Genomic DNA, 12,623 nt, shown 5'->3' with positions numbered 1-12,623 from the left:
CATCAAGACTGCAAGAACACACAGACATTCATGCAATAAATTTTATACTATATATAGTTTATATATTTATACATAAATATATAAACTATATACATATTTATACATAAATATATAAACTATATACATATAATATATAATATAAACTATATATAGTTATAAATATATATATATATTTATAATGTAAACTATATATAATACAACTATAATATATAATATATATAAATGTATATAATGTATTATATATAGTTTATATTATATATTATATATAGTTTAAATTATATTATATTATATATAATATAACTATAATATTATATATATATAATCATATAATTATATATATTTATATATATAATATATATAATATAATTATATATTATAGTTGTATTATATATAATATATATAATATAATATAATTTAAACTATATATAATATATAATATAAACTATATATAATATAAACTACATATAAATATATATAAACTATAAAGATATATGTATCCCTATGTTCATTGCAGCATAATTCACAGTGGCTAACACATGGAAACAACCAAAATGTCCTTTGGTAGATGACTGGATAAAGAAGATGCGGTACATATACATAATGTACTACTGAGTCATAAAAAATACGAAGTATTGACATTCACGACAACATGGATGGATCTTGAGATTACGTGCTAAGCAAAACAAGTCAGACAGCAAAAAATAGAGAACCATATGACTTCACTCATATCATATGTGGGATATAAAACTGAAAGCAACAAATGAACAAGAAAAACAAAGAAACAAAAACTCAGGCAATGGTTTAGTGGTTACAAGAGGGTAAAAGGGGAGAGACAGTGGTAGAAGAGGGTAAAAGGGATCAACTCCCTTGAGATGGAAGGAGAACTGACCCTGGGTGCTGAACACACAATGCCATATATAAATGATGTATTACACAAATGTAGGCTTGAAACCTATACAATTTTAATAATTAATGTTACCCCAATAAGTTTAATAATTTTGTTTTTAAAAAGAGAATGAGTATAAGCAACATTTTTTCTGCCTGTTTCTGCCTGCAATAGGTACCTTTAGAAGTGTAATTCTCACCTCTTCATAGAAAGTGTATCCTCTTTTGTCAGAATAATTGATAAGAAAAAGCCCTACAATGATCCTTTGACTCACTTAAAATCCTGAACTTTTGTCCATGTTTCTCAAGATTTTGGTTCCTGTTTTAAAAGCATTGTCAATCTTTTTTTTTCTTTCTTTTTTTAAAAATTTATTGGGGTGACAATTGTTAGTGAAATTACATAGATTTCAGGTGTACAATTCTGTATTACATCACCTATAAATCCCATTGTGCGTTCACCACCCAGATCTTAAAGAAAAAGAAAATAGTGACCGAAGGGGTGAGTTTTTAAATTAGCATTGCTTTTGTTTTGTTTGTTTGTTTTTCATTTGTTTGATTTTCAGTATGAAATATTGCTAACTTTGAAGCATCTCAAGAGTATTCTCCAAGAACCATTCAAAAGCCTCTTCTCTTACATGTAGAAAGTATTTGTGGTCGTGCTTCTAAGACCACCTTCCTTAAATTCCCTCACGTTTCTCAATGATAAGAACCCAGATATATACAAACACTAAAAAAGAAAAAAACCTGCACCGGCAATTAAAACTAAAGAAAAGTGACATCCATTAACATTGTATGTGCCTGCTAGACGTAATGCAGACAAATGAACTGTAGCTGAAGCTTGAACTTTCACAATATGAAATAACGACTTTACTGTAAAGCTTGTGGAAGATGACTCAAGACTTCGCCATAAAATCATTTCTATTTTTCAGATGGCTTTGCTCTGCCTCCAGAAAACAGACCGCTTCTTGAATGGAGATGGGAAGGTGGTAGAATAGGGGATAAAGGTCAAAACTGAGAACCTACTAGTTTCTTCTGAGATGTAACTTGCTCTGTCAAGACTCACAGATAACTCCTGTCATTTAGATTCTATATCCAAATTTTCTCCTCATACAGAGTGTATGATTTTGCTCTGAAGATTTTATCCACATAAGTGTAGTTGGAAATAAAGTTAGCTTTTAAGGTCAAGGGTCTGATATGATTTGCCTCTCAGAACCCTTGTCTCATTGCATAATCTAATGTCAATCTGTTGACATTACATCACTTATTTATTCTGATGGTGAGATGAGGCAAACAATCACAAATCCAACAGAGGAAGAGAGAAAGAGATAGAAAGGAAAAGAGACGTTTGTGACCAAGGCCCACAGAAAAGCTAACCTAAACTGCTAATTCCTAGAAATTCCCAATGAAGAACTTTAGCCAAATCTATTTTACCACACCTGCAATTGGGAAGATGCATTCTACAGAAATGGGATCTAAGCTGATGTCATTGAGGCAAATGAATTCAAGGACACAACGCTACAGTATTTGAGGAGTCCACCTTTTGATTCACAAACTCATTTTGTTAGCCTTTTCTTGAATCTGGTGATTTTCTCTCTTGGAGTTAGAGAGAGACAATCCTCTTCTTTTACATATATTCATATACGCAATGAACATTAGAGAACAGGACCAATATACATTAAATAATGCAATTGTTTATTTTGAATGAATTACAAAGTTTTGCAGTGATATAGTTCTGATATCTGAATTTTCTCTTTAGAAGCCTTTCATAATTTTATAGTTGTCTCCCAAATTACAAGTAAGTTCCTTGCCATTCAAGGACCTCCTCAATTTCACCCCAACCACACATTTCCTTTATTATATCATTATCATCTGGTGCTATAAAATTACAAAGTAAAATTTCTTAAAATTTAATTTTATGTCTTTTCATTTATTTTTTCCCCAATGGAAAGTTTATTTTTTTCATCAATTTCCTCACATACAACTTTACCCTCTTGAAGATTTATATAATACAAGTTTTCAAAGCCCATTCATTTGTTCCCCTCTCCTGTCCTTTGCCCTTTTACCCAGCTCTGCGTATTGTTTTTATTTACTTTAAGTCCTGTATAAATATTTCTTTGTATAACATTTTCTTTCTATGTATGTTATTACATATGCCATACATATTATTGTATATTATTAATATACACCAAAATAATATAGTATGTTATAATTATGCTATAATTATAATCATTATGTAATTATAATAATCCAAATATATGTGTAATACATATTATGATTGTAGGTATAGATTATATATGTCATATCTTTTATACTATAGTTAAAGCAGAGAGACTGAAACACTGATCCAGTTTCCTGCTCAGTTAGAATCAGTGTATGAATTTGAAGAATTCCTGAAAATGTGGAGGGTTTATCCTAGTGAGTCAAGCTAGATATTGCAAAGCTGGGAATTACTGTCCCTTCACATTGACTATCAGCACGGCTTGTGCATAAGGGGCCTTCAAAATATTTCTTCAATACATGTTCAACAGTAAATATCCATTTAAAAAATATAAGTCATTAAGAGGAATAAAATAATACAGAGTTTAAATTTTGAACTTCACCAACCAAGCCAACGACTTTTCCGTACACTGAAGTAAGAATATTTCTTAAACTGCAAATCTTTTCCCCTACAGTAATCTGCAGTCATTAAGAGGATTTTATTTTATATTTTGTTGTAAAATAGAATTTGGTTGTCTGAGGCCATTTTCATAATCATTCTTTAGAAACTTTTTCATATTACATTAGTAAATTTTTCCTCCACCCCAAAGAAGATTTATGTAATTTTCCTGTATATCTATCTTTTTTATCCCTCCCAAAGACAAAACTCCTGGACTTGTATATTAATGCCAAGCCATGTAATAGGATAAACAGGCCATTACCATAAAAAAATACACACCTCTTTTTTATTGAAAACTCATTTTATGGCAGAAGGAAGCTAAAATTTGCATTTAAATAGAGACTATTCTAGTAAGATACTGCACTAGAGTTTTAAAGTATATGATTTTAATAAGTTTGATAAATACTGTCACTATCACAGATTTTTTGGAGAGGATTTAAGGAGCAAAAGACTATTTCCCATGCTAACAACCTTAAACATGTACAATCTCTTTGTTCAGGAATTTTAATCTACACTATGTTCTCCATAAATAACAGAGGCACTTTTCAATATTGAAATTGTTTAAAAGTTTAAAACATTATATGGTATGGTTAGATTTTTCACTATGCAAAAATCAGTTAAATCCTAGATGAGACTATCCTATACTAAAATCATTTACTGTCAGTCATCTCCTCGGGTATAAAAATTTATGAGTTTCTCTCTCAGCAGTCTATTACTCTGCAGTATCTCAAAGATAAAGTTTCTGATACACACTATATCTTGGGTGAAACCATTACTATCCAATTGAGGTGAATAAAAAATGCAGACTATGACAGTGATTCTAAAATTTACGAAGCTTAACAATTGTATGTGAGTTTACAAAAATATAAATCCAAAGATTCTAATTCTGATTTCAGTGGCATTGACAGAGTGCCCCAATCAATACCTGTTGTCCACAGAATCAGAAATGGTGGATGGTAATGGATGATGCTAAATAACAAAGACATTATATTAGTCTTGTGTTGACATAGAGGTTAAATGATTAAAATAGGTTCATGTAATCTTAATTCTAACCTGACACTAACCTTGATTATTATTAATAATAATAATAATAATAATAATAATAATATTTGGAACAAGAACCAAACACAAATTTTTCCTTTGGAGGAATTGATAACAATAAATTATAGTCCCCAAGAAATTTCTTTCTCTTGCATTAGGACCTTGTTTGGTCCTAACAGATAAATTCTGAATGATGTATGTAAAAAACATAATTCACAAAAGAAGCCTTTTGAATTTGGATGCTTCCAGTTTTATACTTTATTAGTCACATAAACGTAAACAGTTTATTTGACTAGTTCTCATTATCCAGACATGCTTGCTCTTAAAATATATAATTCTAGGGTTATTTATAATAAACAATCTATAGAGATAAAATATATCCTACTAAAAATCAATTTTTTTAAATAGCGACCTTCAGAAACTCTATTGGAGGCCATTCATTTCTCTTCCATCTTTTCAAAAATTTTTATCTCCAAGAAAATAATCATGGGCTTGCTGTTATAACTTTAATCCCACATCTACCCTTAAACTGATCATAAAGCCCCTCAATTTATTTATTTATATATATACACACACTCACATATACATATACATATATATGTATATGTATATATATATATTTTTTTGCTATTCTATCTTTGCAAATATCCACACTAAATGCATACTTATTCCTTAAAGTCCCGAAAAAATAGTTCATGTTACATGTCCAACATAGACTTTACTGTCTTTCCTGATTTTATATATATATATACACACACACATATATATATATATATATATATATATTTATGTATATACACACACACTTTTTCTTAAAGTAACTACTATCACTAGCTATTGGGTTGGTGCAAAAGTAATTGCAGTTTTTGCAATTATTTTTAACCTTTTAAACTGCAATTACTTTTGCACCAACCTAATAGTAGAGACTTACTTGAATCTGAATTTATGCCCCTTTCATTATATCTGAACACGCTCTCCTGCATACTTTGATATTATTTATTCATGGTATGATAAAGTTAATGGATTATTTACATTATCAGCACTAATGCATTTTTCAAATCAAAGTATCTTTGAATAAGGAAGAACCTGACATTAATTAACCTTGTACAGTATTTTCTGTACAATGTTCTAATAAGTACTGCCAGAACAAATCCAGAGGGTAAATAGTTAGCAAAGTTGACGTACCCAATCATGTTCAATGAACTCTGAGCATTTCTCCTATCCCCCCACCCCCATCACCTTCTGTGGAGTGAGTGATGTCCAATGGATTACATAGACTAACAGAGGGAGAAAAAAGTGCCTGGGAAACTCACAGTCTTAATGACAAATTTCTGAATAAGTAAGAGAGGCAAAAATTAAAATGAACTTTTCAATTGCACTTTAAAGTTTACCAAGTTTCTGAACCTATATATTCATTTAATTCTTACAATAAGCCTATTCTATATTATCAACTTTACTTTAGAGATGAGAAATGGAACCTTCATGCATTTAATTAATTTCTCTAAGCTCACACAGCAAATAATGGAAGCAGGATTGAGTTGGGTGTTTCTTAATGCCTAAATCAGCTCTCTTTTCATGACAACCACATTTTCTAATGTGTGCTCTGTGGAAAAGTATTATGGTCAGGGGAAGGGAAAGGCCTCATGGTAAAAGAAATTTGACAAATGTTGAAATAAACAAATGCGCCTGTATTTCTTAAATATAAAACTCCTCATAATTTGCAATGTATTATATTATCACATAATTTGAATTTTGCAAAGGGAGATATAGATTTTAAAATTTACCAGCTTAATTTAACTTTGGGTTTGCTCTGTAGCAGACTTAACCCTGGGACTACGGTTCCTTAAAATTCTTCCTGAAAAATATTGGCCTTTGTGTTTCCGAACTTTGTTGTTTAGATTCCAAGTGTCAGAGAAGGGACAGTATCACTGAATCTGCATGGGAATTCTGGCTAGGAAAAATACATCTACTTAGGAGAATCATCTGGAATCCATGACGGATAAATACAGGAGATGTTTAAATTAATATGAGCTGTAAGAAGAAATGGAATCAATAGGTCAATGATGCATCTGCCCTTCTGCCTTTTGCTGATGCAAATAAAAATGTAAAATATTTGTTTAAATAGTACAAGTGATACTGATATAGCCAGAAACTTCAGATTCAATATTGAGAACCCCAAATACCAGGGTGCTTTAGGGTGAACACAGATAGATTTCCAACATTGAACATTTATAGCAATTATTTTCCCAGTTAATTTCACTATACCTGATTTATGATTTTGTAAAATCAACTTGCTCTCTTATCTCGGACTGGGCTCATTTTCTGATGCTTCCAAAAGTTCTCTTTTTCTATTTTTTCTTTCTTATTTTTTTAATTTAAAAAGAAAACAATCACTGCAGTGTATTGTGCTGAACTACATCTACAATTCCAAACCATTTCTGCAGCAAATTTTATTTAGTGGTCCTAATATCCTATTTTAATAAGGGTTTCAACAGTGAGATAAAAATTAAATGCTTACTAGAGTGATGCGCTAATAACTCAAAATCTTTAATTATAGCAGTGCCCAATTTAATTAAACCCTATACTACAAAATGTGGGCCTTCGTATCATGGAACCCTGTGTTGAGTGGTTTATAGCTGAGCTATTTAAAGAAAAGTAGTTTTCCCATGTTTCAGAATATGATAGAAGTTCTCCACTTATGAGAAAATGATCTTTGTTGTCAATTGGGAGAACAAAAACACCCAATACAAACCGGACATTGACAACAAAGTCACAATTTTTATTTTATTAAAGATAGTTCTGCACAATTCCTTGATGGTTACTACTAACCTACATTTTAAGTAACTATTTTAAAATAGAAGAAAATTGCAAATAAAAATGGAAGATGAATGAGGTGTCTCATGTGAATTTCCATTGACACAAAGGTGGAGAACTTGACTCAAGTTTTAAGAAGCAAATGAATAGGCGTCTGACTATTCAAATACTACTGAGTTTTCTGGTGATATTACTCCTCAGGAAAGGCTCCAAAATTCTCTTCCTACTTTTTCCTTATTCCATTACTACTAAGGGTCTCAGGACTGGAATAGTGGATTTCAAATTTGAGCATGAATGAGAATCAACTGGAGACCTCGTTAAAAGCAGAATGCTGGGCCTCTGTCAGAGATTCCAATTCAATAGGTCTGGATGAAGATCAAAATTTAAATTCCTATCTCATAAGTTTCTAAGTGCTGCTGCTGCTGCACCAGAAATAGCACTCTGAGAACCATTGGCTAGAATAAAGAGATCTGACTCCCTTACAGGGTATTAATAGAAACATATATGGACATTTAGGGAAAAAAAAGCAGAGAGAGAGAGAGAGAGAGAGAGAGAGAGAGAGAGAGGAGAGACAGAACAGTAAACAATTTGATCTTGCCCAAAATTAGATCTGGCCTTTGTCCAAGGTTCCTAAGTGGTAACCTCTAAACCTTTGGAATTTCTGAGTGATAGAAATGCCTTTTATTCATGGCGGGCCCCTCTGACCACAGCTAATAGTTTATGCCTATTAGCATAAATTAGCATGACTCAGAGTCTGAACAGCCACACCTAATTAGCATGACTCAGAGTCTGAACAGCCACACCTAATAGTCTTAGGATGTGGGCTGGCCCTGCCAGAAAGACTAATCCTGTGATTTAGGTTAGGGCTTTAGGTCAGATGTTTCACTTGACATAGAAACTGAGTTCAACTATGTAGACAATAAATTAATCATGCTTACAGAATGAAGCTTGGAAAAATCTCTAAACACTGAAGGTCAGGTGAACATCCTACATGGTCAGTACTCCATGCATATTGTCATTTATGAATGCTGGGAGGGTAACACTTCCTGACAACAATGGAAAACTCACACTTGGAATGGCCCTGCTCTCTGGGTTCTTGCTTTGGCTGGTTCCAATTTGTATCCTTTCCCTGTCACAAGCTTTACCCACAAATATAGTAGCTTTCAGTATGTTCTCTGAGTCTTTTTAGCAAATTATCAAATCTTAGGGTGGTTTTGGGAAACCACCAATTTGAAGTTGGTGTCAGAAATGAGGGTCATCTTTGTGAATTCTTCCCTTTAACATTGCAGCCTGAACCTAATTCTTTGCAATTAGAGGTCAAGAATCTGGGACAGATGTGGTGTTCTGGAGGACTGTGCCTTAAAACTCCAAGTTCAGCTCTCTCTGAGGTGAGGGTGGGGAATGAGGAAGAGAGACTGAAACTGACTACAGGATGCCCGCTGAAGCCAGGAATGAGCCAGTTTTACTTAGGTCTCAGACAAGAACACTTTCACCAACAATTCTATCTTTTCTCCACTCATTGTTAATCTCCCTATCAACATAACTACACCCACTGAGGAACAAAAGAAAACATTAGTACAAACTTTCCAGGTTTCCATTTTTAATATTTTAATTTAATGTCTCCTAGATTTCTATATATTTTGGAAGGTACCACTCTATGCAATGTAAATTCAGATATCTAGGCTTTAAACTTCCCATAGTGTAAGGAATATTTAAGATTTTATAGGACCCAGCAACATTACATCAAAAATCTTAGATAGCATCCATTTCACATATTAAAAGGGAAAGGGAGCACTCTACTCCTCTCTTGTATTGTAATCCTAAGAGTCTTCACCAGCTGCAAACAAGGTATGAGAATGCCTGCAGAACACATCTCCTTTGAGATCAAAAAGGCTTTTTTTATAAGAAAAAAGAAAAAGCTATTGAATTCTCTTCAGTTCTTTACAGGCTGTGGTGGAGAAGGACAAGGGTGGGAGAAGAGGCCATTCACTTGAGGACTATAAAGAGAAAAACAGGGCTAATTGAAATTTCTTCTCCCCCCTCAGGAGAGTTCATTCGAATATTGCTTCATCTTTAAATACCTGTGGAAGAATATTGCGTCTCTAAAATGAAAAAGCTGAGGTCCAACCAAGAATTGTCATTCATGGCAATTATTTTGCAATTTAAAGTACAAGGACTTGTAACATGTTCTCATTTTTTTTCTCCAAAATAATTTTTATATCCATCATTTACTTACTTCGAATAGTATCTTTTCTCGTCAACTACAGTTTTTCAACTGGATTAGGATTTCTATATATACATTCAAAAAAGAATTGAGCACTCTATATGCAGGGCTCTGTGCCAGGCTTTGGGGATAAAACTATGAAGAACAAATAACAAGAGTTGTGCACTGGAAAAGCACAACTATAGCTGCAGCAGTTTCTCTTTAGCATGGTAATAACATATTTAATTAAAATTACCCATATACTTGGCACTCAAAAGTAGTGATTTACTGCTTAAACTTTCTATAGTTTTAAAGCACATAATAATATGAATATATTTATAAGTATCCCATTCAGGTAGACTATTTCTGGTGGGAACATAGAGGAGAGAGTTATACATTGTAAATATAACTCATGTAAGGAAAGTTCTACTCAATTTAAATATACATATTACTTAATTTCACAACGTTAAAAACCAAGAATGTATGCACTTTTTTCTAAAAGAAAATAGATATCAATAGAAAGTTCATACACATAAAAAATACATATCCTTTTTTTCTTTTATATTCTGAAACTTTATTTGATAGAAATACTCCTACACCTTTCCACCAAAATTCATTCTACTATTTTTGTGTTTTACATATATTTTTTCATTTAAATCACACAGGTAAAGTTTGCTGAGATTTTGATATTAAATCTGCTTTTATACATACATATTTCAAAACTCTTACTAAAATTAAAACATAGAAAAACTCAAGGTGAAGAAACAAAAAGGCTCAAGAACTCCTTGAGATTTAAGTAGACTAAAAATACATGACAACTAAATGCATTGTTGACTCTGGCTAGGGAAAAATAGCTATTAATTATCGATAGCACTTAAGAAATTTGAATATGACATGAATTTTTAGATATTATTGTATTTATGTTTCAGTTCCTCATTTTGACAACTGTATTGTGGTTATTTAAGAAATGCTTCTTTTTCTTGTGATATAAACATTCAATTATTTGGTGGTAATGGGGGACAATGTGTCCCCTCTTCAAAAAGAGACATTTAGAAGCCTTTGTATCTGTCACTTCCATCACCGGCACTACTATAAGGGTTGTGCTAGGCATTTTTTCCCTGGCCAGCTGGTGGTGCACCATATTTGTGGAGCAGCTGCTGTCCCAACAGTAAGAATTTCACTGTGACTGTCATCTATGCTTTTATTCTCTTCCTGGGTACTATTGTGTCCTGTATCAAGTGGACAAAAGGAAGGAAACTGAGCTGAAGAAGATTCCTGTATTCTATGAAGGGGAATTTAAAATCAAGGAGGCTTATATAAAGGCAGATAAAGAGTGGGGTGTGCATGTCGTTTATATAGCTGTGTATTGAATCAGCTTTGCCTTGGCCATCTTTTTTTTAGCCTCTTCTGTGCTCTTGTTAAAAGTAAAAATGGGTAAAGATCCCAGAGCAGCAACACACAATGGGTTTTGTTTCTTCAAAATTGCTGCCATTGTTGGTATCGTGATTGGACCTTTCTACATCCCTGGGGGTTGTTTCACCATAATTTTATTGTCTCTCACAAGTACCCAATCATCTTTGGTCATTTGCTCTACACATACTACACCAAACCAGATGGAAGCACAGAAAACAAGTTCTTCATCAGTATTAATGTGATCCTCTGCATTGTGGTTTCTGTTATAACAATCCATCCAAAAATTCAGAAACACCAACCTTGTTCTGGCTCCTGCAATACTCTGTCATCACCTTCTATACCATACATATACCTCTCACTGTCCGCCATGACCAATGAACGTGATCGTTCTGGCAACGCAGGCCTCTGGAGCATTATCAAACACATGCCTATACCAACATTGGCTCCTGGAAATTCAACTGCTCTAGTCCCTACCTCTGCTCCACCATTACAGAGTGGGCATTTTCTGGATACAGATAATTTTATTGGGCTGCCAGTCTTTGTTTTCTGCCTGTTATATTCTAACATCTCTACTTCCAACAATAGCCAAGTAAGTAAGCCGACCCTGTCAGGAAGTGAAAACGTGATCTCCTGTAATACAGTTACTGATGGTGCCAGTGATGAAGAGGAAGGACAGCCTGGGCAGGCTGTGGACAATGAGAAAGAGGGAGCTCAGTACAGTTACTCCATCTTCCACTTCTTGCTCTGCTTGGCTCCCTCGTACAGTATGATGACTGTGCCCTGTTGATACTGCCCTGATGCAGAGTTCCAGAGTGTGACGAGCAAATTGCCAGCTGAGTAGGTCAAGATCAGTTCCAGCTTGGTTGGCCTTCTCCTTTATGTTGGGACCCTTGTGGCACCACTTGTCCTCACCAATTGGGACTTCAGCTGAACCTCTGAGTGCCAGGGACACCACTGAAATTCATAGAGGTTTCCTTTGCTGAAAGCCCTTTTGCTTTTGCTTCAACTAAAATATTAAGTGAATGTTTTACAAGTTTGACTATATCTGGGTTTACATCAAAGGGCAAGATGCACAATGCGTGATGCAGGATCTGAACTTTTCATTTACATGTACATTCATTTGTCAGGATATAGCGTAAAAGGGTCATTTTTGCAATGAACTGTGCTACAGCTGTGCTGTGACGAGATTCTTTATTAAGACCTGTAGGGTCCTACAACTTTGATTTGAAATGTAAGATATAAAAATGGTGAATATTTGAGGTCATCATTAATATATTTCTATTGCAGTATCCTTAAAGAGAAATAAAAAAAGAAGTAATAATGTATTTCTATGGCCCTTTTCTTCTGTGAACGTCTTTCCTTGTGTGATACAAGCACTCTGTGCAGTCCTTAACCTCTTAAGAGGTGCAGCATCATGGTACTTGGGCGAAGGAGTATGTATGTATTCCCCAGAAAAGAAGTTGCTGATATGGCTACTGCTTCTACATCTTGAGTTTTTCATTCACTTTTTTTATACTACAGCACTGATACTTGATACAAGTCTGGGGCTCTGCCAGAATGTGAATTCCAATAAATGCTTTATAGGTTTGATTAAAAAGAAGATTCACTTGG

General features: G+C 33.5%; 1 pseudogene across 1 annotated transcript; it reads left to right on the top strand.

The window, feature by feature from the left end:
• Window positions 1-4,487: 4,487 nt before the first annotated feature.
• Window positions 4,488-11,943, top strand: LOC308505987 (serine incorporator 3-like; annotated as a pseudogene). Its single transcript has 2 exons — window positions 4,488-4,497; window positions 10,726-11,943. The product of its transcript is annotated as a serine incorporator 3-like (transcript).
• Window positions 11,944-12,623: the final 680 nt, after the last annotated feature.

Source organism: Rhinolophus hipposideros (genome assembly GCF_964194185.1).
Source record: "Rhinolophus hipposideros genome assembly, chromosome: 12".
Taxonomy (NCBI): Eukaryota; Metazoa; Chordata; class Mammalia; order Chiroptera; family Rhinolophidae; genus Rhinolophus; species Rhinolophus hipposideros.
This window is presented reverse-complemented; position numbering and strand designations above follow the sequence as displayed.